This window comes from Rattus norvegicus, chromosome 15, assembly GCF_036323735.1.
Source record: "Rattus norvegicus strain BN/NHsdMcwi chromosome 15, GRCr8, whole genome shotgun sequence".
NCBI classification, from domain to species: domain Eukaryota; kingdom Metazoa; phylum Chordata; class Mammalia; order Rodentia; family Muridae; genus Rattus; species Rattus norvegicus.
This window is the reverse complement of record NC_086033.1, coordinates 28,439,281-28,445,922: the sequence shown is the minus strand read 5'-3', so window position 1 is coordinate 28,445,922 and position 6,642 is coordinate 28,439,281. Positions and strand designations below refer to the sequence as shown.

General features: G+C 42.9%; 1 pseudogene across 1 annotated transcript; it reads right to left on the bottom strand.

The window, feature by feature from the left end:
• Positions 1-5,642: 5,642 nt before the first annotated feature.
• On the bottom strand, positions 5,643-6,233 carry LOC134482275 (T-cell receptor alpha chain V region CTL-F3-like; annotated as a pseudogene). Its single transcript, XR_010058271.1, has 2 exons — positions 6,182-6,233; positions 5,643-6,034 (listed from the first exon to the last, which is right to left on the bottom strand). The product of XR_010058271.1 is annotated as a T-cell receptor alpha chain V region CTL-F3-like (transcript).
• Positions 6,234-6,642: the final 409 nt, after the last annotated feature.

The following is a 6,642-nucleotide window of genomic DNA, read 5'->3' as shown; positions in this document are numbered from 1 at the left end:
CTGCCAGAATGAGATGTGAGCAGGTGGAGATCTTCAGAGGAAGAAGGAACACTAGTGAGTGCAGCAGCGCCCTCTGGAGGCCACATGAGTAACCAAATGTCTTGAGGGTCCACAGCCTTCCTCCTGCTCTGTTCCTGTTTTAACGAAGCAAAACTTTCCCAAAGCACACTGCTCCTTTCCTAATGTATGATGAGGCATTAGTTATAGCATCTGGTGGACGTGGATGGCTTGTTAATATTCCTTATGAAACCAGATTATGAACTAAACCCAGACTTCAGATGCAACTGTCTCAGACTGAGTGTGGATGACTAGCACAGCGATGATGGTGAGGCTTTATGGTACAGCTATGGCCCTTGGTGGATGCCCTGCAGCACAGAGACAATGAAAAACACTCGGAGTGAGATTGCCTCTGCTGTCAATGACAAGACAGGACTCTAGATAAGAAAGGCTGACTGCTAAAGCTAGAGGAATTGCAACTGTGAGACCTCAATGGCTGGTTATAGTACTGACCTTTGTGAAAGAAACAGGATTAAAAATGTTAGTTTTTTTCTGGGTCAATGGAATGCAATGGCTCAGTGTTAATACATATGTTTTTTGGAAAAGGAAGTTCTTCCAAAGGGTTTTCTCTTACCTGTTCTTTCTTGTAGTGATTGTCTTTCCTGGGGGAAGGGAGCATTATCTATGCCAGCAATTGAGTGTGTTTGTGATGTGTGTGTGTGTGTTTCAGTATTTTTTCAAATTTCCCCCAAACAAGCCAAAATTCACAAGACTTAGAAGATAACAGTCATCTAAGAATTCAGATTTACAAATACTTGAAGAAGATGGAAAGAGATAGAGTCACATTGAAACTTGGTCAGAAGGAAGGAAGCTCATGAAAAACAAAGGCCAGCAATTCCTGCTGGCTTTCAGTTTACTTTGGCAATTTGCAGTACCCAGCATGTATGTGTGCATGAGTATGATTGTGGTAGTTTGAATATGCTTGGCCTGGGCAATGGTACCTTGTTGGAGTATGTGTGACTTTTTTGGAGGAAGTGTGCCTCCTAGCTACCTGGAAGTCATTTTTCTCCTAGAAGCCTACAGACGAATATGTAGAACTCTAAACTCCTTCATTGCCAAACCTGCCTGGATGCTGCCATGCCCCCACCTTGATGATAATGGATTGAACCTGTGAACCTGGAAGCCAGCCCCAATTAAATGTTCTTATAAGACTTGCCTTGGTCATGGTGTCTCTTCACAGCGATGGAAACCCTAAATAAGACAGAAGTTGATCACCAAAATGATGTAACTGAGACCTTAACAGGCCCATTCAGTGAGGCAATTTTTTGCTAAATACAGCACAAGAAGGACAGAATCCTCTCCAAACATATCATACTGCATAGGTACGGAGTTGAGATACATGTTCCAACACCAGACACTGTCTGGAAATAAACATGTGATTTTGAATTAAGGAACCAGGGAGCAAATACTCAAAATGTAAACCAGCATTAGCTAAAGGTCATGGGTCACATAAATAAGTCCAACGTAATGCAATCATGAATCCTAGTCAGATCCAAAATATATTTATTGCCACAATATTTGTAATTGAGGAGTATTTGCTGAGGAACAGTCTTCAGAATCTTTTACTTTTAGAATACAATTTAAAATTCAAGAACATGGCCTTTACCCTTTCACATAGTTCTCTGTACCCAGATCCCTTGGGAAAGAGAGATGGACTCTCAGAAGTGTGGACAATCCTGAGAACTCAGGGGATACCACCACTTCTGCACACATTCTTGGCCCTAGAGGAACCTGCCTGGAGCTGTCTGGGCACAGGAACCTAGGAGCAGTCTGGAACAGGATTCTTCCAGTTTCTGCCTGCTCCCTGAGCTGACCCTGTGACCCATCTCTCTGTACCCAGACCTGGCTGAGAGAAAGCCGATCTCCAGGAGTGCTGACACACAGGATTACATGAGGGTTAAGCCACTGTCAGAGACAGCAAGACAAGCTAACACCAGAGAAAACCAGATGGCAAAAGGCAAGCGGAGTAACCTAAGCAACAGAAACCAAGTCTACTTGGTAACATCAGAACACCGTTCTCCCACCAAAGCAAATACTGGATATCCCAACACACAGGAAAATAAGATTTGGATTTAAAATCACATCTTAGGATGATGATAGAGTACTTTGAGAAGGACATAAATAGCTCTCTTAAAGAAATACAGGACAGCACAGGTAAACAAGTAGAAGCCCTTAAAGAGAAGACACAAAAATCCCTTAAAGAATCACAGAAAAACACAACCAAACAGTTAAAGGAACTGAACAAAGCCACCCAGGATCTAAAAATGTAAATAAAAACAATAAAGAAATCACAAAAGGAAACAACCCTGGAGATAGAAAGATTAGAAAAGAGATCAGGTGTCTTATACATAAGCATCACCAACAGAATACAAAATATAGAAGAGAGAATCTCAGGGGCAGAAGATACCATAGAAAACATTAACACAATTGTCAAAGACAATGTGAAATGAAAAAGCTCCTAACCCAAAACATCCAGACAATGGAGGACATAATGAGGAGATCAAACCTAAGGATAATAGGTATACAAAAGAGTAAAGATTCCCAACTTAAGGGGCTAGTAAATATCTTCAACAAAATTATAGAAGAAAACTTTTCTAACCTAAAGAAAGAGATGCCCATAAACATACAAGAAGCCTACAGAACTCCAAATAGATTGGATCAGAGAAGAAATTCCTCCTGTCACATAGTAGTCAAAACACCCAACGAACAAAACAACAACATCAAAAAAGAATATTGAAAGCAGTAAAGGAAAAAGGTCAAGTAATATATAATGGAAGACCTATCAAAATTACAGCAGACTTCTCACCAGAGACTACAAAAGCTAGAAGATACTGGGCAGATGTCACACAGACCTTAAAAGAACACAAATGCAGAAGTGGATGCTCTCAGCCAACCATTGAACTAAGAATGGGTCCCCATTGGACGAGTTAGAAAAAGGATTGAAGGAGCTGATAGGGTTTGCAACCCCATAAGAACAACAATACCAACCAACCAGAGCTTCTAGGGACTAAACCACCATCCAAAGTGTACACATGGACCGACACATGACTCCAGCTGCATATGTAGCAGAGGATGGCCTTGTTGGACACCAATAAGAGGAGAATCCCTTGGACCTTCCAAGGCTGGACACCCCCAGTGTAGGGGAATTTCAGGGCAGGGAGGTGAGAAGGGGTTGGTGGTTGAATAGGGAGTACCCTCATAGAAGAACAGGGAGGTTGGATGGGATAGGAGGTTCATGGATGGGAACTGGGAAAGGGGATTACTTTTGAAATGTAAGTAAATTATATCAAGTTAAGAATTTCAAGACCATGACATATCATGTGCTCACACCTCTAGACTCTTCTTATACATGGAGTCTATCTGTATTTCATGAAAAGCTTCATCAAATGAAGGCAGTCAGAAAGTGTGAGAGTTGGGTTCCTGGTTGGTAGTCTGTTTAGATATCATCATGAGAGTTGGTCTTGTCAAAGGAGCCATGTCTTTGTTGGTGAGCTTTGGAACCAATATCTCCCTCCCTACCCCTTGCTTATGGTAAGTTGTACAGCCTCAGGTACAGGTCCAATGCCATGCCTGGTTGACTGCTACTACACTCCCCACCAAGGTGGTTAACTCTGTGAAACTTTAATCAAACCCCCAATTAAATGCTTTTTAGTAGGTTGTCTTTTTTTCTTATAAAGAACAACATTAACTTGGAGCTGGCTTACAGGTTCAGAGGTTCAGTCCATTATCATCAAGGTAGGAGCAGGGGAGCATCTAGGTAGGCATGATGCAGTCAGAGCTGAGAGTTCTACATCTTCATCTGAAGGCTGTTAGAGGAAGACTGACATCCAGGCAGCTAGGATGAGAGTTTTAAGCCCATGCCCACAGTGCCACACCTACTCCAACAAGGCCACACTTCCTAATAGTACCACTTCCTGGGCTAAGCATATACAAATCAAATTCCACTCCCTGATCCCCATAGGCTTGTTCAAACACCTGAGTCTGTGGGGGCCATATCTACCTATAGCACAATAAAAAAACACATTTAGTCCACCTTCCAAAGTTCCCATAGTCTATAGCAGCTTCAACAATATTAAAAGTTTAATGTTCAAGGTCTCTTCTGAGATTCATCCAATCACTTAACTGTAATCCCCAAAACAAGACAGGAAACCAGCTGAGCAAACTTCCAACCCCGCCATCTCCATGTCTGATGTCAAGGTGGTCTTCAGATCTCCAGCTCCTTTTTCATCTTTGTTGACTGCAACAAACTTCTTTCTCCTGGGCTGGTTCCACTCCCTGTTAGCAGCTTTCCTCAACAGATTGCCCATCACTATGGCATGTCAAACATCTTGGGGTCTCCTAGGCAACATATGATCTTCTGGGCTCCTCCAAAAGGCTGATGTCACTTCGCCAGCTCTGACCTCTGTAGCACTCTAAGCTCAGGTTGATCCACTCCAGTGTTGCTGCTGTTCTTGGTGATCATCCCATGGTACTGGCATCTCCAATACACTAAGGTCTTTTGCTTCACTAATAGTCTCTCACAGGCACTCTTCACGATGCCAAGCCTCAAATCCTTTGCATGACTCCTTCAGTCCTGGGCAATCAACTGCAACTGAGTCTGAACCTTCACCAATAGCCTGCCATGATCTCTCACAGTGCAATGAGTCAGCTGCTCTTCATGACATTAAAACCAGTACCACTTGAGTGACTCTTACATGAGCCAAATACAGCTGCAGCACAAGGTACAACCTTCGCTATCTCTGAATTACAGCTTCTTAATTCTGTCAGAAGACATTTCCCAGAAGAATACATCTCAGTGATGCTGGTCTCTTCTTTTTTAAAAAATTTTATTAGATAAATTTCTTTACTTACATTTCGAATGTTATTCCCCTTTCCCTCCCCCATATGGGTATTCCCCCCCATACATCCCCCTTACTGCCACCTCATATTCCCCTGTACTGGGGGAGGTCCAACCTTGGCAGAACCAAGGGCTTCCCCTTCCACTGGTGTCCTAACAAGGCTATTCTCTGCTACATATGCATTTGCAGCCCTGGGTCAGTCCGTGTAGTGGTTTAGTCCCCAGAAGCTGTTGTTGGTTGGCATTGTTTTTATGGTTAATAGGATGTCTTGAACATAGTCTCTTCACAGTCATAGATAAGCAAGCAAGTCTAGAATTTGGGCTAAATTTTCTGTTTCATGGATCAAGGAGAGGAAGAATATAATAACTTAAGGAGTGAGCCTGAAGAAAATATTTAAAGACTAGAGTCTCCGTTCCTCATTAGGTCATGAATTAATGGAGATTTGCAGAAGATTGTAAGAGAATTTAAGCCACTGAATTTTGTAAGACATCTTGGTAGAGATAAATCCTAGTCAGGGTTTTCCCAGAGATGTTTCCTGCAAGAGGTCTCCAGGGAGAGAACAATATGTCAGTTAATCAAATCCTGTTTCGGTTTGTTTGTTTGTTGTTTGGTTGGGTTTTTGTTTTGTTTTGTTTTTTGTTTTTTGGCACTGATGTCCATCCTGCCCTGTTAGAATATCCACCAATTCCTAGATTTCTATCTGATCTGACATTTGTTCATGTTTTCAGGAAGCTAGGTAAACACCACTTAGTGAAAGCACTTAGGCTCCCTCACAGAGCCTCCTCCTTCAGCCTTCCTGCACCCTTGGTTCATGTGCAGCTTCCCCTGCCGTCTCCCTCACTGTGTCTCCACAGCACAGTAGTACAGGGCAGAGTCTGACAGCTGTGCTGAGGGCTTCTGCAGTCGGAAGGAGCGGCTGCTCTTATGGAGAGCGGCGTGGAACCCTTCGTGCTCGGTCCTCTTGTTGTCTGTAGAGCTCCTCAGGAGTAGCCGAGGGGCTTCATTGAGATATTGCACATACCAGAACAGGGTAACAGTTGAGTAAGTAGTCTGATAGGTGCAGGTCAGCATCACAGGCGACCCCTCTGTGAGAGTGACCAGGCCTTCTGTCTGGGTCATTGAGTCTCCATTGCTCCTCTCTGAAAATAAATAATAAAAAATGAATGAATAAGTACATAAATGCATAAATACAGAGGAATTACTTTTTTATTTGAGAAGGAACACTAAAGAGTTCTAGAGTTGTAAGAAACAGACATCACTAACCCTTAGAGTTAAATATAACTTACTGAGCATTAGGAGGAGCACGAGAACAGAGCAGGTGTCAGGAAGCATGTTCATAGAAGAAATGACACTTGGTCCTTGAGTGCACCAAAGTCACAGGGCAAGTCCTCTGCAGGATCTCCTCAAACTCCTCACTGAGAGACAAGGACCTCTGTCTGCACAGTGAGTCTGTCCTTTTAAACAACCATGTGAATGAGATGTTAACCACATCTGAAGCGGCAGCGCCCTCTGCTGATTTCCCTCCAACCTGCACCACAGAGATCAGGAGAGCACAGTGTAAATAAACTTGGAACCTCGCCCAAAGGAGGCAGGTCTCAAGTCCCCAGTGGATTCCTGAAATCACTAGTGCTACTGAGCTATGTGTCTCCTACCGTGTTTAGTGTGGCGAGTGTACATGAAAGAATATGCACACACAAATAGACTTCTGATATAATTCATGTACTTTTAGATTTTTATTAGTTCTTAC